This window comes from Octopus bimaculoides, chromosome 23, assembly GCF_046866305.1.
Source record: "Octopus bimaculoides isolate indiv1 chromosome 23, ASM4686630v1, whole genome shotgun sequence".
In the NCBI taxonomy this organism is placed as follows: Eukaryota; Metazoa; Mollusca; class Cephalopoda; order Octopoda; family Octopodidae; genus Octopus; species Octopus bimaculoides.
The window spans coordinates 29,637,257-29,663,504 of record NC_142950.1 but is presented as its reverse complement, the minus strand read 5'-3'; the positions used below and the strand labels follow the sequence as shown (position 1 = coordinate 29,663,504).

Sequence of the window (26,248 nt, the reverse complement as noted above, 5' to 3'; positions counted from 1 at the left end):
AGCTCTTTAGGTGCGCCTCGAGAACATTAACCAAATCAGATTGAAATGCTAATTTGAGCTTCAGGTCATTTTTTCAACTTCACTATTATTTTCTTTTCTTTTGCAGTTTGCTGTCATTTCTTTCAATTAATGATTCTATAAAAAGCAATGTAATCTGTAAATAATTCACATGAATAGTCCTGTTCAGCAGAAATATTTGTTTTGTAAGCTGAGAATGAAAATATCAGGATATTTGCCTTGCAAAGAAATATTTAAAGTGATATCTGTTTGATATAATATCTCAAAAATAACAGGATATTCTGAACTGGCAGAGCTGTTAGTGTGAGAACAAAATTATTTACAATATTTTTTTTAGCGGTTTTCTGCACACCGAGTTCAAATGCTCTTGAGATTAACTTGGTGGTTCATTATTTTGAGGTTATTTAAATAACCTCCCTGTCAATCTAGAACAAGGGACAGTTTTGTTTTGAGATATTTTTAATTGAATACATTCTATTCCAAGTATTCTTCCTAAATTAAAAAATAAATTCCTTCTTTAATCTCATTAGTGTCTGAAGCCGGAACAAATAAACAATTGTGAACTCTGCCCTACATAACAAAATGTTAGAAATATCCTCGTTTGTTAGTGCAAAGTATTAATGTATCTTCGAAACGAAGATTTGCTCTTGCAAACGTAAGGTTTCGATATACACGCTGTGTCACGTTGAATCTCCCCGAGAACTATGTTAAGGGTACACGTGCCTGTGGAGTGCTCAGCCAATTGCAAGCTAATTTCACGAGCAAGTTTTCCGTTGATCGTATCAGCTGGGACACTCTTGGCCGTAACCGACGAAGTGCTCCTATATTACATGTCCTGAATGAGTTTTTTTTCTTTTTAGTATTGGTGCCTGACATCTTTCTGCTATGTTGAGTGCTAATTCATGAATTCGACCAAAGAGCCATTTATTTATACTTATCAAGGCCTAAGCATCTTCAGCATCATTCAGTGCCTTATAATTTTGCATGTTACACACAGTACGTATTTTTTTGCAGCGATGTTATGTTTCTCAAGTTTAAAAAATGCTTCGATAGGTTAAATTTTTCAGAATTATCATTCAAACTATTGAGACATAACTTTTTACTAGTTTAGCATATTCCTGCTCCTTGTGAGTAACCGAATAGTGAATTAAATTACATTGTTTACAGCTATTATTGTAGAATCACTTAGCATGCAAGTTGTTGTATCATTAGCAAAAACATTGTAAAATTACAACTCCTATTCATCTTTAAAATTTCTGTTTTCCTTCCTTTGGTGTTCTGTAAACAGACGTTTTGGACATGATGGAATAAAATATGAGGCGGGCAACACGAAACTCTCGGGAGGAGCGAAACTGCCTACGACACACTCTGCATCAAATTACCAACTAACATCAGATAAATGAAACACAGACTGAGCGTTGCCAAATACATGTTACACTATATATTTGACACGACTTGTCATATTTTTACGTTGCACGTGAGGTTTACACAATTTCAGCAATAACTCAAATCGAAATTCTGTTTCTATGGATATTTTTGTCACAATTGACAACAATTACAATGATTAAATACAGAATTATGCAGTTGAAAGAAAAAACATCATTAATGCAGTATACCAACATTTTCGTTAAAGAGTCCCTTAAGTTAATCAAAAGATGGAGACAAAAGTTAATATCCACATGACAACTAGATCTGCTAGAAATACCAGGGAAATGTCTCTCAAATAGCATCAAACTTCTTAAAGTGAGAAGTACACACTGGATAACACAATTACCGCAAGACAAAATGAAATGAGGTTCATGTTGGGACGTTTTTAACCAAATTAGGTTTCACCTGGGCTAAGCAACCAAAGCAATTTCAAGTATTTTGATCATGACAGTATTAATATTTGTTTTAGATGTTGGTACCCGACCAGCTAGTTCGCGGAAGGATGTAATCGATTACGCCCACCTCAGTACTCGACAGGTACTTATTCTCTCGACCCCGAACGAATGAAAGGCGAAGTCAACCTCGGGGGAATTTGAATTCAGAATGTAAAGACGGACGAAATGCAGCTATTTTATCGGTTAACGATTCTGCCAGCTCGCCGCCATCAAGGACAGTTTTAATATTAGAGTGAAGACGGTAATTTCAATTGAACGTCTTCTTGAATTGAATCAATGAATTCGAAAGACTTTTTATTAAATTTTCTTTCAATATATTTATAATTAATTTTCAGATACCAGCTATTTATTTATCATCTTCTTCGTTACACATGGCTGACAAATAATTCAGAGGATTTAAAAGCAATATTACAGATAGTTTCTGGTACTATTTATCGATAACAAAGTGAGGATGAATTGAACATATTTGGCGTGTCGGACTTGTGAATCAATACAATTCATAATTTTAGACTACGCTTAATATTTGAATCCGATTATTTCGCATTGTATATGACGTTGGTGTAATCACTTATTAAGATTTTCGTACGTTCTTCCTGATTTCATATATAAGAATGATAAATCAAACTGGAAATATCTTTATGACCGAAACCGTAATAAAAATTCATATAGGCTTTCAACAAATCGTGTAGCCGTAAAATATTTCCCCAAAGGAATGGCGTTGTAAAACAACAATTTACTGTAGATGTCTGTAGCAAATACATCAGTGTTATAAGCCGACAGGAAGAAACGTCATAGCAATATTTCAAATCTTTCATATTGATTTACTCCTCGTTTAAAAAGATACTCTCAATGTAAATAAACAAATAAAAATATAATATTCTGTTCGTTAATATCCTAACTTGTCTTGATGTACAGAATTCATATCGTTACGTGACATATTTCTGATTTATCTTTATTTTGAACGATATTTATTCCTCTCCCTTTCTTCCTTGTGTCACTCTTCCTTTATTCATTTCTATTCCCATATTCACCATAGAATTCAGCTGTAAATATAAAAGAAATAATAAATAAAATGTAATCCTTGATTATTTTTTAAGCATCATATCATCAGCGTTTGCATTTGAAACATAGTTCCACATTTGGAATCGCATCCTAAATCATATATATTTGACAGTAGTTTGATGAAAGAAAACTACGTCTTCTAAAACGGAATGAAAACGCCATTATGAAAATTAGAAGCTTGCCGACAAATACAAATAACAATCTCTTTAGATATCACAATGGTAATAAAATATATCTGTATTTATTGATGGCAGGAAGTAAAAACAAAATGTGCAGCCAACACAAAACAATAAACATAGATTCAGAATAAGGTTAGAGACATCGCTATCAACAGAACAACACTGCATGTGCCTTGAATGCCGTTGCTCACTTATCACATTATTGATTCTATATTCTCAGTGGTATATCGATAAAACATTGAAAAGATGCTTGGCGATAACTAGTTAAGTGTTTTTACGCGATGAGTTCAATTCTCACCAGGAAAAAACGATTTACTTTTTTAACACATGAAAGAAATAAGAACCAATAAACTGCGGTGATTAAGTTAAGCAACTTTGCCAAGAGACAAAATGCGTGTTCTTGCTACACGATTAGAAAGTATTATTAATAGACTTACCATGCACATACTGAGATCCGTCATTTTACAAGGTTAATCAAGCCGAAGCTTTAAATAATAATAAATAAATAAGCTTGAACATTAGTGACTGAGTTGCGCAAGTGTACCGTCTGGTCGGGATGAAAATAGTTACATCAGCATCAAGCAGTAATCAGGAATAAAGGAAATTTAGGTTAGTTAGAATACGTTTGTGACATATTCTAACTTCTAAAGGCGACTGTAGGGAAAAGAAAAAAAAACATTGACATTTAGAGTAACAGGTGTAACAGCACCATATCTGTCCATTGATATTAACTTTATATATTTGCTTGAAATTTTGCTTAAAGCGACGGATTTGAATCCGTTCAGGGTTATTGCTCTTCGGTATTTCCCTTTTTCCCTTTGCGGAAGGCTAAAGATTTAGAAAGGCGAGTCTGGGAATCCTCCAGGGGGAAGCAACGGTCAGATATATATGTATGTATGTATGTATGTATGTATTTAAGTGGGTATGTTTCGGACAGGGAAAAAAACAGGTAGAAAAAGAACATGCAACTGTATGGGTAAAAAATATTTAGAAAGATTTTTAGTTAAAAGAGTTCCGATATTCAAAGACTTAATACACTATGGCAAATCGAACACAGCATAAAGTGTAAAAAGCGTCTAACACTTTACACTGCTAAAATAGAAAGACCGATATGATCTGACGTTTGAAAAAATAAATGGTGACAACGTGTCTTGGTAAGAAAGAAAATTTGTTGAACTGCAGAATTTTTCTGAAGAGATATCAAACAGCGTATAGTGTGAATGGATTTAGCGAAGAAAAAAAAACTAAGAGAGAAGAGTGGATATAGATTGCTATAAAATACGTTACCCATATGTACGTGTATGTTTTATGATTTTTACTGTATGTAAGTACGTAGAAGTCAGTAAATTCATAAGTGCAACTAGATATGAAGAGACCGGAGAGAGAGAGAGAGAGAGAGAGAGAGAGAGAGAGAGAGAGAGAGAGAGAGGGAGAGAGAGAGAGAGAGAGAGAGAGAGAGAGAGAGAGAGATCAGGTAACACAATAAATTTTCCCTCTCAGACCTCTACCCTTGCTGCTAACTTAACCCACCACCTTGGTCCTCGAGCAAAAGGAAAATAAATAGTCGCTCATAAAGCTCAAGAGTAACGATTGCAGGCAAACTAATGTACAGAATCTGATGCATTTTTTCTTTCTACATGTGTTTTCAGTACTGCTTTACCGAAAAAGCGGCAGCGATGAGGTTTAACCTATTCTTGCTACAGCGGGAAGACGGCGTGACGGGGCTAAAAGACATGAGCAAGGAAGACAGTCAATCATTTGGGATACAAACGCCGTGAAATGTATGTTACGCGGCGTTGATTTAAAAGTATACCGACCGCAAAGGAAAGGATTTGTGTACAGATTTTATTATTTTACATGATTTATCTGCGGGGATTGAAAGATCTTGATGAGAGCAGCTTCTAGAAATCATAGGCAGAATAGTTGAGCAATTGTGGAGAAACACATATAATGTTTAAGATCTGATAATCGTAGAAAGAAAGTGTAATCGAAGTCGTGGGCGGAAAAAATACAGCTGAAAACTATACACACGTACTTAATTTCGCAAAAACGCAGAGATATACTTTTGAATTGTACACGTGCACACTCTCTCTCTCTCTCTCTCTCTCTCTCTCTCACACACACATACACACACAAGCACTAAAACATGCATAAACACAAACATATATGTATATATGTACGTATATAAGTATTCTTTTGAGTTATGGGCATGCATATTCGTTTCAACTTTTTCCACAAGGGCAGCAATTTCGGAGTTCCGAACCTCAATTGCATCGGCCTCAATGCTCAACTGGTGCTTACTTTATCGACCGTGAGAGGATAAAAGGCAAAGTCAATCTCAGTGGAATTTGAACTCAGAACATAGAATGACGAAATACTGTTAAACCTTTTGCCCGGCGTGCTAACGATTGTGCCAGTTCAATAAAGTAAGTGCTCTTCACATTCTAACATGCGGAAATTAACAAACGTGTCTATATTTTTCTAATCGATGGGTTTTTTTCGTAACCATCCAAAAGTAGAAGTGATATTTTTCATTAAGGTGGTTTATAGGATGCGAAAGTAAATTTTGGTTTATGTTTACAAGAATGAGAATGAACTCTGACTTGATTATTCAATAAGGTCAATATTACTGCCCACTTATCCAAGGCATAAAGATTATATGAAGGTTTTTAGTCCTTCGTAGCCTTGGGATGAAGAAGTAATTTTGAATATGTGGTCGATGCACTCAATATTCAACAAAACATATTTCGATAAAATGATCATGAAGAAATGTCAGGATTGTTAGAGTAATTGTAAATGTTGCTAATTTCTCATCTCTGAAGAGCCCTTGTCATTGCTCTTCCTTTGCAAATCTAACGAATCAACAATGTCTTGTTTTACATGATGGAATCTTGCTGCCAGATCAATGTTTAATTAACGTTAATTTCGATCCCCTTCGATTCACCTTATATCACCTTAAAACTATTTAAAGCCTATTTTTCTTTATATTATCTTTATTTTTCATGTATTTATTTTCCATTAAATATTAAATTCAAATTAGCTTTCTTTTCCCACACTCCAAATTTGATACTTTTTTTCAGAATTCCATGAAGTTATATTATTGTTTATTAAATTTGTTTGCATCGTGATCTCCAACCGAATGTTGAAACCAACGTTGTTATATTTCGGAAGAGGTATTTTAATAAATCAAATGAATGTATTCGCCGTTGTTGTTCACCTATAATTTATATTTCCTCGCAACGGATTTTGTCCATTACTATTCCTTCATCTTTCAAATAAATTTTGCACAGCACTAAAATCTTTAGCGCGTATTTCATTACGCTTTTTGCGGCATTTTGCGAGAGTCATTATGACAATAATGAACACAGGCACTAGTTCAATTTTTTATTCGTCCCACAGAGAAGCAATCAATCAGTTTTTTGTATTCTTTTTCTATTTGGTCCCAAATCCGTTCGATGCCTTTCGCGACCTCATCAATGACATACACATTCTTCTGCTCGTTACATATTTTTCTAGCACATATATAGAATTATGCATTTATTAATCTTTACTCGTATCAGTTATTGATCTACCTCCATGCTGGGATACCGATTTGAAGGGTTTTAGTCGAACAAAATAAACTCATTCTATATTTATGAGATGAGGAATTATGTACATTATTTACATTATTTACAGTTAACGGATATTCACGACATCCGTATACCGCAAGCCTACCTTAACTGGACGATACCTCAAGTTCAACGCCCACCATCCATACAGTGTAAAGAGAGGGATTGCTCAGTGCAACATCGAGAAATGAATATAATTAGCGATCGTGATACCCACCACGAAGGAATGATCATGATCAGAAACAATCTATTAAGCAACAACTTCCCCCAAAACATACTCTCTATTCCAATTACGAAGAAAAGAGAGGATGAAACCGATAAACTGTCCACAGTTAAATAGATACCATGCAGTAGGACTGAATCCGAAACCATTTGGTTTGAATGCGTGCTTCTTAACCTCACAACTATGCATGCGCTTACACCAACAAGTTTTTGCTATTATGCCCTTCTCCATCACAGAATTTTCGGTTTGATCAACCATTCCCAATTTACCCATTATCGAATTCTTAATCGTATATTTGCGTGTGTTTTAATACATGCCAGTCAACCAATCACACATTCAAAATTCTTTTAGTTATTGATTGTCGTTGCATCCGTATAAATAAAGTACATGAATAATTTAACATGCGCTGATATGCATAAGTGTGCATGTATGTATGTTTGTATGTGTTCGCATATATTTGTGCATGCAGAACAGGAACAAAATCTTAAGAGGTCGACCAGGGAGATATATATTTATATAAATATTTTATCAAGTTGTTTTATTTTTCTTAATGCATTTATTTATATAATCTAGAGAGTTGTCAGGAATATTCTTTGCACATATTTTTCCAGCGATTAATGGATTTTTTTCTAATGTTTTAAATGTACTCTTAGGCCACATTGTATCATACACACAAACGTTCAGAGGCAAAGTCCAAGAACATTAGTTACCATTCTGTAACCTCCAGCGACGATACAGCATTGAACTAAATTATATCGAGTTTTTTTTATAAGTATGGAGCTCTCCACCCCTTTCTCTCTCTCACTCTCTCTCTCTCTCACCCTCTCACTCTCACCCTTTCACTCCCACCCGCTCTCTCTCACCCTCTCTCAGCGTCTATCTCTTGCTCGCTCACTCGCTCACTCTTATTCTCACCGCACACGCAGAGAAACAAATACGTGCTTGCGTGAGTTTTGTGCTTGCGTATGATTGTGTGTATGTGTGTACGTGTGTGTGTATTTATACTTATTTAGGTGTGTTTTTTTTGTTGTTGTTGCATATATATATATGCTTATCGTTTTTAATTCGACGTCGTTACGTCGTTTACTATAAAATAAATTTACTTAGTGTAAAATAAAATTAAAAAGCCTAGAAACAACAAAAAATTGACAGCTATGTAAGCTGAAAGTACAGATGCCCCGTGAAACCAAGTATGTTTCTCTAAAAAATAATATAATGCGATTCTAAACAACGTCAGTGTTTTTTCTCAGTGCACACATGGACAAGCACACACAGACACATACACACACACACGAATCACACATATACTCACACACACATACACCCAAATACATATATGCCTATAAATGTATATATATGTGTGTGTGTATATATATATATATATATATATATATATATATATAGTACGTTTCTAAATCTCTCAGAGAGATTTATGCAGTAGCGATACGATAGAGTAGTTGTATGCTGTCAACGTAATATGACAGTCCCATGAAGGGAATAATACTACTGCTATGTAGCCCTAGGAAGCAGCACCGCTTCCTGTCAGCCCGAAACATTTCCTGTGTCCTTATGTTTACAAGGGGGAGACGAGCACCTCCTGTTTCACTAGAATTATTATATGTTTACGAGAGTTTGGCAGGCATCTCCAACTAGCAGGCCATTTTGTCTGCCGTTAATTACTGAGTTCAAATGCTGCCAAGGATGGCTTTGCCTTTTTCCTCTCGGGATCGATTAAATAAGTGCTTGTTACGCACTGGAGTCGATGTAATCGACTTCATCCCCTTGTTTGTCCCCTCTATCTTTAGCCTCCCTGTGGGCAACAAAGAAATAAATATTGTAAATATTTGGGGTTGATATAATTTGTTTTAGTGACTGTGAATGCCATTACGCTTACATTGAAGTTATAATGTGTTATAAATCTTAAAATCTCGAGATTATGGCATTACATACATTCATTGTCCCACAGCCATGCCGGAGCATCACAATGAAGGGTTTAGTCAGCGGTAACGCACGACAATTACAAATACACACACATATATACATACATACATATACACAGACGCACATGCACACACATGTATACACACACACACACACACACATATATATATATGTATAAGTATATATATATATGTGCTTGTGTTTGCCCGCCCACCCCACCATCACTTGACAAGCAATGTTGGTATGTTTCTGTCCCCATTTAAACATGTTCACATTAGTGTGTATATGTGTGCGTGTTTGTGTGCGTGAGCGCGTGCGTGCGTCTGTTTGCCTGTCAGTCTGTCGAGCTTCCACACTGTTTTAATTTATCAGATTTACTCTCAAGGCACTTACTCAAGTTGCCTCTCATTCGAAGAAACCTAAAACCACACGTTTGCAAAGCTCTTAACCACATACATAGACATTCCGACTGATATATGCTACCTCTAGTGAAATACATCAATGATCAAAGTTCTCCAGCCGTGAGCATCTCATTTATATTTTCATCAAACATGACTTATCTACCGTTATATTATCTTATGTGCCCTACCTTCTTGTTGACACTGAAACCCAAGTCTCTCGTAAAAGCGACCATACTTACAATAAATGTCGACCAGCCATAATAATCCCAATATGTTTTCAAACATAGTGTATTCTGGATATATATATATATATATATATATATATATATATATATATATATATATATATCATATATCCCCTTTTCATGAATCATTGGCATCATTGTATATTATTGACATTTTAATGTAGCGATTTGTCAAAATCAGCAGAGCATCAGGTATCGTGTTTTCAAGTGTATACTCCAATTGGCTGCGCTCCAATTTCTAACCCATCAAAGCCAATTTTGCCTGTCATTAACTTGGAGTTCATTAATGAATAACCAATGAAATTCGAGATTTTTACCGTAATAGCATCTTATGAACATGAGAAGAAAGAGGAAACATCTCAGTGAAAATCGTAATACTTACGGCTGAATTACCTCTGTTCATAGGTTTTCAAATCTATACCGTTTTTCTCCTCGAAAACCATATATCACATCTTCATATCAGCCTAATTGTTTTCTTATTATCGACTGATATATAAAGCATCAAACAGAAGATAGGTGTTTGTAATCCTTTTCGAAGCTTTCAAAATAGAAGTGGAGGGAAATTAATAATAACTAATAAAATAAGACTTATTAGTTATGAGAACGTTCACGCTGTTGTTTAATCCCATATTAGCTTTGGCCAAACACGTCTGTGATTTAAGTTTTTTCCAATAGATCCCATCTAATGTGATTTTTTTTCTTATTCCAGAAATAGTATTTTTAGAACTACGTAATTTAATACTACTTTCTCTGAGAGGCATTTTAGGACTAAACCAGCTGTGTATAATATAGAAACATTTATATTCCCTTGTTTATGATCATAGATGTAGAAACGGGGAGATGGTTTCTATTTCTAGCATGCTAAATGGGCATGTAAAAATTCGTTGATTTATCACATCTAGGTATCAGGCACATGGTTCTGAACATTCGTCTGAATCTCCTTCAAGATGGCCTTTGCTAGCCAATATTGGACACCAACTGATAGCAGCCAACGTTTCAGTCTGGCTCAGATAAAAACCCCTACATCCACCTTCTACAGGAAAATGTACTGCTCTCCAACCAGTATTTATATAGCCTTCCAGTGGAATCTCATAAAGCACATTTTTCTTCACATGGGCTGCATCTAAACTGCGTTTATATGAAACAGTTAATTCAAGAAACTGTATTGTCTTAAATTTCTCACACATTATTCAGATAACCGTCTTCCTCCTTTGTGGTATTGGAAAGGGGCTTTCATACCCAACAAGATCTGCTGCTACCGTCTCCGTCAGCTTTATTCTCATTTGGTTAACCATATTAACCTTCACGAAAAATCGTGATGAACCGCTTACTGACATTCATCTGCAGTTTGTTGTCACCATTGTCAGAAATCCAGCTCATAGTTGTCCCTCACCCACCCAACAGTCCATACCATGTACTCCGAGACATTTTGTTCTTCACAAGGTTCAACGAGAAAACGAAGAAGGGTATGACAATGGTTCTCGACAGCTTCTTTGTGGAGGGACATTACAGAAAGTGAATTGACGTCAGACGATTGCACTTCGAATTTAATAATAAATTTGTGTCTTGAAAAAGTCGTAAAACTTCTGGAATGCACCGCACACACACACACACACCCACACACACACATACACACACACACACACACACACACACACGGATGTACACAGAAATATACACACTCACAAACATGAAGGCATGTATGTATATATATTTATATATATATATATCATAGAATAAATAATTTCTATGAGATGAGTAGACAAATAGTTATTGTCATGCAATGTAGCTCTTTGAAATGTGCTTCAATCGCTAGTATAGGACCTAACAGTATTATCGGGTGTTTTATTGTTATGGCACTGGCTATTAAAAGTTAGAATATATTGCCAACTAAACGCTGCCAATATATTCTCATCTCATTCTCTCGTAGCGTGAGCTATGTTTTCACCTCTGATCTCCTTTCTGCAGTACACTTCGCTCTTTCTATCTTACGTATATTATTATCTCGAATTCTAACTAGATGTATTATTTACGTGCTTCACGTTAACCTAATAAAAAGGAACATTTGAAAACGAACATTAGCTTCACTGAGTTCATTTAGTTACCCAAATTCAGTTTTTATTATGCAGAGATCGTTGAGTGAGTTTTTCTCAATGCGCCCAAAGTTTTCATTGCTAGATAATATATATATATATGTATATATATATATATATATATATATATATATATATATATATATATATATATATATATATATACAGAGAGAGTGAGAAAGAAGTAGATAGATAGATAGATAGATAGATAGATAGATAGATAGATAGATAGATAGATAGATAGATAGATAGATATTGATTAAAATACACTAGCCCGGTATATCTTTCTAATAGACTGTAAAAGTTTTGAAATAATTACAATTCATTTTCAGAACCATATGTGTTTTCACTCCACAAACCGATTTTCCCTTATTCTGTTAGTAAACAGCATTCTGTTTATAAAGAAAAATCTACTGAAATGAAATATCCCTTTAATATTTATTCAAGGCGGTGAACTGGCAGAATTTTTTGTTATGTCGAGTAAAATAATTACCGGAATTTCGTCAACTTACATGTTAGTTCAAATTCCGCCGAGATCGACTTTGCCTTTCATCCTTTCTTCGTCGATAAATTAAGTAGTGGCTGTGTACTGGGATCGATAAAATCGACTGGCTTCCCCACAAAAAAAATTCAGGCCTTGTGCCAATAATGGAAAAGATTTTCATCAACTTACATGTTGTTACTTCGAATTCTGCCGAGGTCAACTTTGCCTTTCATCATCTCGGAGCCAATAAAATAAGTAGCAGTCGAGCACTGGGGTCGATGTAATCGACTTGCGCCCTTCCCTGAAATTACTGACGATGTGCTAAAATTTGAAACAAATATTTATTCTCTGCTACCGTTTGTCTCTCCGCAATACGTATATCGTGCATGATTAGTTTTGAAATGAAAACCCCTATAATACAATCAACGTTATGAACACTATTTTCTTCTATGCTATGGATACAGGTACATTAATTATCAATTTCCAATTCATTTAAATTTAATTTCATTAGCTGTAACGATGATAAGCTTATTTCACTGTTAGGTTTAGTATATGGATTAAGTTTTGATGAAGTGTAATCTTTTATCTTTTAATTGTTTCAGTTATTTGACTGCGCCCATGCTGGGGCACCACTTTGAAGAACTTTTAGTCGAATGTATCGGCCCTAGTACCTAACTTTTTTAAAGCCTGGTACTTATTCTTTCGTTTGCATTTTGTCGAACCGCTAATTAACGTAATAGGCTTTGTTTATCTTTTTTGCTATTTCACTCACAACGCTTGGAAGGAAGTTGTAGTTTATGTTGAAGTTATATGCATAAATTGCCGCATAATAGATCGAAACCCGAACTACCTAATAGTAAAGTGAAAATAATTAATCAGACAGCCATACCTATTTTCGTCTGGAATAATAAAACGAAAGTTGTAACAGATATATGAAAGTTTTATTATAAACGCGCCTATCGATGCTTCTCTTATAATTTAGTGTTTTCCTATATAGTTTGTACTGATTTCTTCACAATCTTCCTTTCTTTTTCTCTCGTGTTCGTTATCGAAAATGCTTAGTAGTTTTATTTTATAGATTTAATCTGACAACATTGGCGAGACAAAATGTTTATTACGGTGCAATATGTTATTTATGTACAATACTAATTCACATACTTTTCCTGGCTGTAACACATTCTAATATTTAAATTTCTCCAACTTTTCCCGTTTATATTGAAATAGACAGATTTCACACCATAATCAGTTAATACAATTGTTTACCTTCAATTTATCTGACAGCAATATAAAATTACAGAGAAATAAAACAATATTAATACTTTTTTTCTATAGGCACAAGACCTGAAATTTGGGGGAGGGTGATAAATCGATTCTAATGGACCCTAGTACTCAATTGGTACGTATATTATCGATCCTGAATGAATGAAAAGCAAGGTCAACATCAGCAGATTTTGAAATCAGAAGATAAAGACGGAAGAAAGGCCGCTAAGCATTTTTTCCGGTGTAACAATTCTTTTCTATTCTAGGCACAAGGCCAGAAATTTTGGGGAGGAACCAGTCGATTAGATCGACCCCAGCACACATCTGGTACTTAATTTATCGACACCGAAAGGATGAAAGGCAAAGTCAACCTCGGCGGTATTTGAACTCAGAACGTGAAGACGGACGAAATACCGCTAAGCGTTTCGGCCGGTGTTACAACGTTTCTTATTTCTTTATGGCCCTCAACGGGCTAAACATAGAGGGGACAAACAAGGACAGACAAACAAATTAAGTCGATTACATCGACCCAGTGCGTAACTGGTACGTCTGCAGGTCAAATGAAAGTAAAAGTGACCGAGCAATCCACAGACACGCATAAGAACACTTAAGATAGCTTCCAGGGGGAAAACGGTGTGACACGGAATGTGGCAAGTGTGGTTCTTTAAAATACAGGTATTATCCGTTTATTGCCAGATGGGTGGACTGGCGTAGCGTTAAATAAGGTAACTTGTTCAAGGATACACACACCGCTAGTTATCGAACTCAAAAGCTTACGATTGTGAGCAGAAAAACAGTGAGAGAATACGGATATATTAATTTACCGTACATATATAATATATATATATATATATATATATATATATATATATATATATATATATATATATATATATATATATATGTGTGTGTGTGTGTGTGTGTGTGTGTGTGTGTGTGTGTGTGTGTATGTGTGTGTGTGTGTGTGTGTGTGTTTATATATGCGTGTGTATGTATATATATATATATGTATGTATATATATATATATATATATATATATATATATATATATATATATATATATATATATATATACGGAGAGAGAGAGAATATTGATCTATTGATCTATTAATTTTACATGTATATACGTACGTACATTCATTCATACATATGTGCATACATACATACATTCATACATATATGCGTGAGTGTATATATCAAATATTGATCTATCAATTTATTGTTTATACACAGGCATACACACATATACACATATATGTGTATGTGTGTGTTTATGTGTGTGTATGGGTAGGTTGTGTACAAAATTACCGATATATCAAAATTTGTTTCACTTACTGCATTCGTTTCTTGGTTGATGTTCTTATATTATGCTCATGAATATTCAGCTGTATATCTAAATATTTACTATTTTAATTACCCATACTCAAGTATCCGATTTCCGGAAAAGTCGATAACATATCACCTACATTTTGCTCACTGAAGCAGCTAGCACGCAGGTCTTGCCTATCGTCAATACCTCTCGAATATATTATACAGATCTATAAATTATTGGTTTCAAATACATATAAAATGACTATGAAACAAGTTCCAATTTTTTTTTTTATAATATGAACAGATTCTCACATAATATTTTCTATCACTAAATCTTATATATTTATTGCTGTCAGTGTTATGTTTGAAGTACGTTGTTTGATTGACTGTTCGATTTTTATTAACATTTAATTCCATAATTCCAATCTATTTTCGTTCAACACCACATGACATAGCCGTTCTCTTTTTTTCTTTTTCCCTATGCATACATACATTTGTATAAATATATATATACATATATGTATGTATATATATATATATATATATATATATATATATATATATATATATATATATATATATATATATATATATATATATATATATATATATATATATACATATATATATATATATATGTATGTATATATATATATATATATGTGTGTGTGTGTGTATGCGCACACATTCATGCGACTATATTTATTATGTATGTATATATACACACACACACACACACATATATATATATATATATATATATATATATATATATATATATATATATATATATATATATTATATATATACATATATATATATATATACATATGTGTATATATATGTGTATATTTACATATATACATGTACTTATATTTATACACACATATAAACATTAATACATATAGATGTGTGCTCATATACATATAAATATATCTATATATATATATATATATATATATATATATATATATATATATATATATATGTATATATATTGATGCATTGATGCATATAGGTGCATACATATACATGCATATATATGTATATATAAGTGCACATATATTTAGAGATTCTTGTATGCATATATGTACTTCTGTACGTATGTATGTATGTATGTACTTACGTATGTATGCACGTATGTATATACATATGCATGTACGTATGTATATATTTCTTACGCATACATATGCATGCACGATCTCCATCCTGATGGAATGTCTAGACAAAAGTGTAACACAGCTACTTCATGTTATAATGTTTATCTTATGCTTCGCGCCATTTATATTTCTATTAACCTATAAATAACATTCTTAATCTCCTAGATTTCAACGGTTATGTTTCATATATTAAAGTATAATATGGTGTACTTTTAGATACTTATAATATTATATACTGTCGACATATCTAGCTTTTAGGTTATAATCTTATAAGTGATTCAGTTTTTCGTCTGCGGCCATGACGAGGCATCGCTTTGAAGGATTCAGTACAGTCGATTTTCAATTTTGCTACTCACACCATCAATCATTTGTGCCGAACAAATGAATTACGAGGGCTTACACTAACCAAGTCAAGCGTATGGCTGAACAAAGACAAACACATATACACACAAGGAAACACACACACACACATGCTTACACATGTACACTCACATACACACTCATGCACGTATCTATGCTTCTCTACGCGCGTATATATATATATATATATATATATATATATATATATATACATACAAGATATAGTGCTGATAAGCGATATATAAAGAACGTTGCGTTAATGAGCTTTATCGATAGAGCTTTCAGTTCAAGTGAAAATGCATTTCCCTTCAGTTTGTATGCTCCCGGCGTTTTCGAATGTATGAGCTTTCTACAACTGGTTGCTTTGCTTCTGCGTACACTTGAGACACTCCTAAGGGTTCAGTTTTCTTTACGCTGGAATAAAGTTGATTAATTTAACACAAACATTTGGCAACAAATTCGTTCATGTCTCCTAGTGAAAAGTACGGGTCGACTCTATCGTTGTGATATACAAGTATTACATTGAGACATTTCATATTTTAACTGAGACCAAAAAGTACTGCAAGAAATATCACTCCTTATTTCGTCTAACATGGTAGAGATTCTACCAGCTTCCCACCTGTCTTCAAAACCTAAACGATAATAGAGTATTGACATTTCTACGGTGGTAAGCCACACGCACATAACTTGTGTATATGCCTACACATATAGACACACATTTGTATAGTATTCACATACGCACAGACATATTTCTATATATGTGACTGTATATAAATATATATTTAGATTTAGATTCAAAATTGAATATGGTACTTATGTTTAGGCACCAGAATATAGCATGGTATTATCCAAAAACCATTCTAAAAGCAAGGTGATCAAAAAATCCCACTTGGATTTTAAATGTTGCCACAATTATAACATGTCTATTCTACTGTAATTTTCTACATTTCTGTGCAACTGAAGATTGCTCTACATATTGCATTTAATGTAATGCTCGCATTACTTAAATAAATGGAGTAGCATGAAACGTGCGTAATGCAATCATCTCTAAAATCCGTGTTGTTTATTTTGTTTTATATATATATACATATATATATATATATATATATATATATATATATATATATATATATATATATATATATATATATACATATATGTATATATATATATATATATAGGGAGAGAGAGAGAGAGAGAGAGAGAGAGAGAGAGAGAGAGAGAGAGAGAGAGAGAGAGAGATACATGTGTGTGTGTGCGCCCGTGTGTACTTGACAGTATTCTTACAATGAGAAGTATAAATACAAAACCTTTGCTAATATATTGTATCACAATCACATCACGAGATATAGCACACGAATTGATGAACGATATAAGTCAAAAGCAACGTTTCGTTAATCAGCTTTGGAGATAGGGCTTTCAGTTCAAGCCAAAATACATTTACATTGGCTTTGTATGCTCCTGACGTGGTAGAATGTAAGAGCTTTCTACAATTGAATGGTTTGCTTGTGCGTACACTGGAGATACTTGTAAGGATTCGGATTTCTTTAGAATATAATTGATTAATTTAACACAAACATACAGCAAGAAATTCGCTCATGGTATTGCAAGAAGAAAAGCTGAATCAATCTTCGTGATATACATTTAGACATTTGATGTTCTTAAATTAGCATAAGGCGGTGAGCAGGCAGAACCTTTGGCACGCTGGTCATTTCGTCCGTCTTTACGTTCTGAGTTCAAACTCCGCCGATGTCAACTTTGCCGTTCATCCTTATTTTATCGACAACGAGGGGGGTTGAAAGGCAAAGTCGATCTCGGTGGAATTTAAACTCAGAGCATGAAGACGGTCGAAATAAACACTAAGCCTTACTTTCGGCGTACTAACGATTCTGACAACCCGCCGCCTCAATAATAACAACAAAAACAAGAACAACAACAACAACCACAAGAAGAAGAAGAAGAAGAAGAAAATGATGATGATGATGATGATGATATATTGAGACATGGAGATTAAAGGTCTCCGATTTTCATTACCTTATTATTTCTTTTCATCTAAAATGTGATTTAATTGTATTAATACTTATGTTCAAATTGACCACAAAAGAACATGAAGATAACATGAAATAATTTCTTTGATCTTTATAGTTAAAGAACCACTAACATAATTGTTATACTTAAGCCTCAATCATCTATATTATCTTAATAGTACTTATCCAATGTTTTTTCTTTTATTCATTAAAATTACATTTAATTCCTTGCATTATGTAGGTGAACCTCGACATAATTGTATATCCTTCATGCAGCGTGGATGCATAGGAAATGTTCCTGCGTAATTGTCGGAGATTATTGAACTGCAGATGTTAACTACGTTTCCGCTAATTGCTATGTCAGGATATCTTATAATGTACTCACATTAGATTTAATGGCAGTCACCCACCAAATTAACGACGCCTTTTAGGAACGGACAACGCCCGTTAAAAATGGAAGACGGCTTTTAGTAATTAGCTGTGATGTTTGCTCGTACTGTTTTGTTTTTCTTGAAATGGTTGTTACTCTTAGGCAATCCAGATTTCCTCGATCTGTATTGCAGAGGGGTTTATTATCATCATTATTATTATTATTATTATTATTATTATTATTATTATTATTATTATTATTATTATTATTATCTCGGGGTTAGTAGCCCATGCTATTAACCACTACGCCATATGCCCGTGCGTAATTATGGAGTGAATTTTAGAGCTTATAGATCTAATATTATGCTATCCGTCCCATATGCTACTCATATCTGCACTTAGTCTGTTTGGAGGTTGTTGTATCCTGGCATGTGTGCTGCTTCTTTTAGTTTTCGTATTTTCCAGTGGTGGATAGTATTTTTGGGGGGTAGTTGTTGCTTAATAGATTGTTACTGAGCTTCATCATTTCTTCGTGGTGTGTATTACGACCGCTACTTATATTCTCTGCTCGATGTTTGAGGCACTGAACAATCCTTCTCTTTATAATGTATGGATGGTAGGAATTGAAGTTGAGATATCGTCCAGTGAAGGTCGGCTTGCGATATACGTATATGCTGATTGTATACATACATACATACATACATACATACAGATAAACATACACGCAGACACACACACACACATACATACATATATATTATAAAAATAACCTCTCCTCTCCTCCATTTGACTGAACTTTCGCAGTTTCAGTACATTAATCACAGGAATGCGTGATTCAGTTACATAAAATTTATCGACAGTATAGCAATAACGCAATATAAGTACAACGAATCGTGATGCAGTGTGCTTAAGGTATCATGAAGAGACAAGACGAAAATCACATATAAGAGAATATAGGTAGAATACGAAAATAATTTTGCAACGAGTCCACAAGAGGCATGACGAAAATGACGTTTCTCTCTTTTTTTTTATGTTTGGAAAGAATATTAAGTGACAGTCCAACACAAAGGTGTGCATTCAGTGAACATAAGGTAGAAAGAATTAATTAATTACTTCCAGACGGAGGACCTTCAAAGGAAATAGATGAATGATTATACACGAATTAAAGTCATGAAAGGAGTGAAATAATGTGGAGGGATTGGGAAACAGACAAAATATATGTGGACACCACAACTACTAGAACATATCCGGGTGCCCTATGATTAAAATAATATCGCCCAGAGAGGTAGAGATTTCTTCTGCTGTTTTGGTTTTTGATATCGGATTGGAAGAGATATAAGCCTGCGTCTGTCTCTCACTTAGACATGTGACGGCACAGCATAAATCGAGTGTTAGCGTTATACTGTACACCAGTACTGATGTTTGCTTCTCTGCGTGAGACCTTCAGTCGGGTAGGATATTTTTCTTTCCTCTGTTCTGTTTGTGCGGAAACGTCCGTTCCATTATCAAATTATTCGCTCATATGTATATATATATATATATATAAATAATATATATATATATATATATATAATATTAGGGACAAAATCCAAAACTACAGGTAAAAACTCACTTAAAATCATAGTGGATTTTCATCGATGAGTTCTTGAAACTTGGTTATTTTCCATAAAACTATGTATATATATATATATATATATATATATATATATATATATATATATATAGTGTGTGTGTGTGTGTGTGTATGTGTGTGTGTGTGTGTGTGTGTGTGTGTTGGTATCAGTTAGAGGGGGTTCATACCTCTAAGGGATAATTAAATTTACAATTGATGACACAGGCGGTGTAAGTGAAGGGGAGTAACTCTAATTAAATTAAGAAACCCGCACCTAAATAATACTCACCCTGCCCTAATTATGCAACGAAACTAACCAATTTACCAGCGTAAGAACAAAAATAAATAAATAAACCGCTTCATTTCCTATATTTTTCATTTATTCACACTTTTAACATGAAAAAAAAAATCGATAGAAATAAACTATCCACAAAATGTTCCTATAGAAATGTATGTTAGAATATCACGTTTCAGAAGATATACATTATACATATATATATATATATATATATATATATATATATATATATATATATATATATACATACATATATATATATATATATATATATATATATATATATATATATATATATATATATATATATATATATACATATATATATATATATATATATATATATATATATATACATATGTGTGTGTGTGTGTGTGTGTGTGTGTGTGTGTGTGTGAGTGTGTGTGTGTGTGTCTGTGTGCGTGCGTATCATATGCTTCCATCGACGTTAAATCGGTATGAACTTTTACCAAACCAAGAACATAAGTTTGGCAAAATTTGCAAGATATGACGGCAGAATATTTCTTGGCATTCAATTTCTCGAAGACAAATATCAGTTTTTCTCTACTTGAACGTATACAAACTTCCCTAAACTCACCAACTCCCTTCTATCACAGTCACACAGACGTACATGCACACATTATGTCTTTAGTCAGACACCCTTGTTTATATAGCATAAAGTGGATAGCATTTTTTTTTTTTTTTTTTTTTTTGCATAGAGAAGCAAGATTATAGATACGATAAAAGATTAAGCTTTGTTTCATTCTGAAACGCTGTCGGTTGTATTACAATCGATTATAACCATTCCTCAGAAATTATTGTTCAATATAAAAGAAGACGAAGTATGAAAAGTGCTGATTTTCTTTTCTTGAAAAGAAATCCCAAAAAGATACAGAAATACATCAATAACTATCTGGTAATGAACGTCTGTAATTAATCGCTTCATTTAACCTCGTAATATTGTTAGCTGTAAAATCTAATTATTTCTTCAATTTCGTGCCAATGTATTTGAAATTAATAATTATACATCTTTTATTGTGATATACTATGAATATCAATAGGGTGTGGTTAATATGACTAAGAAATAATGCCGATCCAGATATCACCGTATTTACTTGAGCTATCTTCAGACGTAATAAAAATAGAAACACCGATATATTTGTCTTTTGTTCGTTCAAGATCGAAGAAAAGAGAACAACCATTATCGGATGAAGTAAATTTACTGTGCTATTACTCACCACCCTTTCTCTCCACATGTTAATTAAACTTATCGATCTTTTTTCTATGAATTTTCCTATTGATTAATTCTTGCCGATGCAGACAATCTGCGGGTTTCCTGGATTTAACCATAATAGAGCGTTTATATCTTAAGGCATCTTACATTTCAACGCAGATTTTAGATGTTGCTATTGTTGCCCTTCTTTTTTAGTTGTTATTGTTTGTTATTATTAATTCTATATCTAGTCTAGTCAAGTACACGAATGATCAGATCTCTCCAATCATAGACATTCCCTAATTTACTTTTCTACAATGTAACAATAGCTACGTTATTCAACGTGTGTTCCATCATTTTTATAAGAGAGTAAAATCTTGCTTTCTGTTATGTAATTGTTATTTCTAGCACGCCGAGTTATCGAGTAGAATCCTTTATCCTACACTGACTTGATTATGGATATTTGACAGTATCCTTCTTTCCTTTCTAGTTCCATGCCACTTGATTTAACAAGGTCCTTTATCCCAGTTCTATTCTTTTCTACTCTAGGCACAAGGCCCAACATTTTGTGGAAGGGGGCCAGTTGATGAGATCGACCCTAGTATGCAAATGGTACTAAATTCATCGACCCCGAAAGAACGAAAGGCAAAGTCGACCTCGCGGGAATTTGAACTCAGAACGTAAAGTCTGACGAAATACCGCTAAGTATTTCGCCCGGCGTGCTAACGTTACTGCCCGTTCGCCGCCTTTTAAACCCTGCTCTATTCTGACTTCAGTGAATTCCACTCTCCTCCAAGCATTCAAGCCAAGTATGCAGCCTAATGTGAAATTGTTTGTTCATGTTGTACTACTTTGGGAAAACCTAAATATTAAGCGTGCTACTATAATATTTCATTTATTGACACAGCTACATAGAATACCAATATTTACATCATAAGTACATCATAAAATGATGACCTTAAATTGCTCGTGACAAATGCTCTGCTACTAAACCTTGACAACGAATGCGACAAAAATTCTTCAGAAAAGTTAAGAAGAATTTTTATTTTTAAATCTTCCCACCCAAGTTAACGAGGAGCTTACTAGATCTACGGACTAAAGTGTAAGATTTATATTATTAGAAAATAAAAGAATAATAAATTAAAATGATTAGAACTACCAGTGAAGTCATTCGTTTTCTTTTTTCAAATATATATAAATACTAGAGGTGTATGAAAAGTTTTGAGCCTTCAAGGCGTTTGAACCTTGAAGTCTTGTACCTTCATCAAAAGTCTTGTACCATGTTTTGCTTTCTTGAGGTTCAAGACTTTTCATACACGCCTCGCCTCGTATATATATATATGTATAAATATATATGTATGTATATTTCGAAAAGGAATATATATACACATATTTATGCGTATATATATATATATATATATATACAGAGAGAGAGAGAGAGGGAGGGAGGGAGAGAGAGAGCGAGGGGGAGAAAGATAAATAGATAGATAGATTGATATACAGATAGATATGCATAAACATATAAATATATACATAAATATAGTGCTGTATGTATATATATATGTATGTAAGTGTGTATGTGTGTGTGTATCTGTTTGGGTAGACATGTGCGTGTTCAGTTCTTAGTTACTATGTTACTATTTCAATTGCGAGTCAATGGTCGGTCACGCTATAGGAAATTAGACAATTCTCTTTCAACACTCGCTTTAAAGAATAATTACAGATATGTCAAATCTTAAATAAAATATGAAGTACAGAAAAGCACACACATTTTTATGTTTATGTCTGTGTTTCTTTGGCGAGAGTGTTTGTGATAGGGGTTGAAAAACGAAAGGACTATTGTTTGAATACAATTGAATACCCCTAATCATAATTCTGGGGAATCAACAACAGTATTGTTAATCTACGATTATATTTAACCCCAAGTGATTGTACATCCTAGTGGATATACCTCAAGTCCTCGTCTCTCCTGTAATACATTAACCCTACAACTGGACATTTAATCTGCTCTACAGTATTATTTCGGTATTGTTACTGAAATGTGTAAGGCGGTGAGCTGGTAGAAACGTTAGCACGTGGGGCGAAATGATTAGCTGTATGTCGTCTGTCTTTAAGTTTTGACTTCAAATTCTGCCGAGGTCGACTTTGCCTTTCATCTTCTCGGGGTCGTTAAATTAAGTACCAGTTGTGAACTGGAGTCGATTTAATCGACTAGCCCCCTCTCCCAAAATTTCGGGCCTTGTACCTAGAGTAGCAAAGAATCGTCAGCACGCAAGGCGAAATGCTCAGCGATATTTCACCGGTCGCTACAGTTTGAGTTCAAATTCCGCCGAGATTGATTTTGCCTGTCATCCATTTTGAGGTCGATAAATTAAGTATCATTGAGATGAAATCGTCTCCCCGCCCCATCCCCCAAAATTCAATCCTTGTGTCTTTAGTAAAAAGCATTATTTCTGCAATTATAGTCCTACTTACAGTATTATGCCCGAAAAAGAAAACGTGTTGATGACGCATTTGATCAGATGTTGCTTCGTTATAGGATGACGTTCAACAAAATGCTACCTACAACTGTTGTCCGTATTATTAAGATGGTAAATAATTGGAGATAGACATATGGTGACCGGTTAAAACGTACAACATGTATTCGATTGAACGAACAGTGTTTTGGGATTCAAATAAATTTATAGAAATGACTGTCTCAAAGTTTATGGATACGGGAAAAATGCAAGTTAATAAACTGTTTCAGCATGATATCGTCATTGCCCCTTTTTCCTTTCTCTTAAATTTCTTTAATATTCATGCATATATAATTCATATAACAGTAAAATATGAACGATTTGATTCATCTCTCTTGGTTTGGGATATTTCCATTCCCAGGCTATGAAAAACTACTTTGAAATGGTAACATGTTCATATAGACTATTATCATGCCAAGATTTCCAAACTAGATTTCCGGTGTCAGTTGGTATACCATTATTTATGTATTCTATAATTTTAGAATCGTTTCTATGTTATGATAAATCTATATCTGTTATGAATGTATATTCCCATTTGGTAAAACCTAAGCTCCCAGAAACTATGCATTTTTTTGTTTAAAAGACATCTCTACAAATTCTGCAGTCACATTTACAAGTTTGTATTCTGATTCATAATATGGTTCCACAATTTTCTGCGAGCATGGCTTTGATCTGCTACCACAATAAAAGCCTTTAGATTTTAGCTTTGAGTCCATCAGTTCTCAGTAATATCATGTTTTTATCTATCTACTTTTGTTTAGTGCAATATTATCAGGTGTTGGAAATGTAACGGCTTCTGTTAGTATCTTTTTAATATGGCCTTTTGTATTCAACTTTAAATTTAGCGTTCATCTTTTTTGGTAATAATTTGTCTTCTCTCTATATTCTCTTCATAAATGATTGTTTTAGTTTTACATTTATTTGTTGAATTCCTTGGAAACATTAGCCAAGTTTTATAGTTCTTTCTGATAAACATTTATTGTTTTTAGTAGATATTTTAGCAGACCCTAGCCGTTACACCAGATTCTTTGCGAGACGATTTTTCTTCAGAGTATTGTAAAAATCAATCATTTGAGTCTTTGTTCATTTAATTACTCATTAGAGCTTCAATTTAATTTTTGGTAAGAATATCATAAATACACCAACGTATGGACCACAATATATGACAAACATTCAACTGCGTAAATAAACAAACATGAATTTTGCATAATACTTGTAAATAATTGCATTTTGAATAAGACACAATAATTTGTCAACGCCATGACAGCAAAACTAATTAACGCACATTATTTAAATTTTCATAACTTTATATATATATATATATCTTATGTAACTCACCTATGCACGAAAGAATTGTGAAGAAAGAATTGTATACATGCATTCGTATTGTAAATAATTAATTGTATACATGCATGTATACAATCTCAGTATAACAAGAAGTCGCATCCTTCTTGCTGTTCTGCCATAGCAACCAACTTTGTGGAGATACCTGACAGCTGTTTTGGGATTGACATCAATTTGTTCTGCTAAGTCAGAGGCCTTGCAACGGGTATTATCTTCCACCCTTCTCTTAATAAAGAGAAAGGTCCTGCCAGAGGGACCTGGTTGATCTGGTCGCACAATTTTACCCTCACTGTATCCACTTCAGAATGACCTACAACACGGTCTCCTTAAAATTCAGACAGTTCTAAGACGTCTTTTGTACATGGCATGATTAAACAGTCACATACAGAATCTGAAACATAAGTATGTCAATTAATAAAAAAAATATATAACCCTTTACAAGTTAGAATAGACATAAAACAATGTTTTACGAAGTGTCTATCTATATCTGTCATGTGTGTGTGTGTGTGTGTGTGTGTGTGTGTGTGTGTGTGTGTTGGTGTTTTGATGTGCGTTTTTGATTGAAATAACGTAAAGTGAATTTGAAAACTCTTAAATTCCACTGTTACGTCATAATCACTTGTGACGTATTTACATAAGT

At 33.7% G+C, this 26,248-nt stretch overlaps 1 long non-coding RNA gene across 2 annotated transcripts in view; it reads right to left on the bottom strand.

Annotated features, from left to right (window-relative positions):
- Positions 1-26,179, bottom strand: part of LOC128250633 (uncharacterized) — a 26,797-nt gene extending 618 nt beyond the window's left edge. Inside the window, exons 1-5 of one of the 2 annotated variants that reach the window (XR_016238056.1) lie at positions 25,603-26,179; positions 12,327-12,458; positions 9,943-10,098; positions 3,580-3,796; positions 1-2,944 (exon numbers count right to left, since the gene is read on the bottom strand). The exon at positions 1-2,944 is cut by the window's left edge and continues 618 nt beyond it. This is a non-coding gene — a long non-coding RNA (uncharacterized LOC128250633). The remainder of the gene's footprint in view (positions 2,945-3,579; positions 3,797-9,942; positions 10,099-12,326; positions 12,459-25,602) is intronic. The other variant, XR_016238055.1, reaches the window with a different exon arrangement.
- Positions 26,180-26,248: the final 69 nt, after the last annotated feature.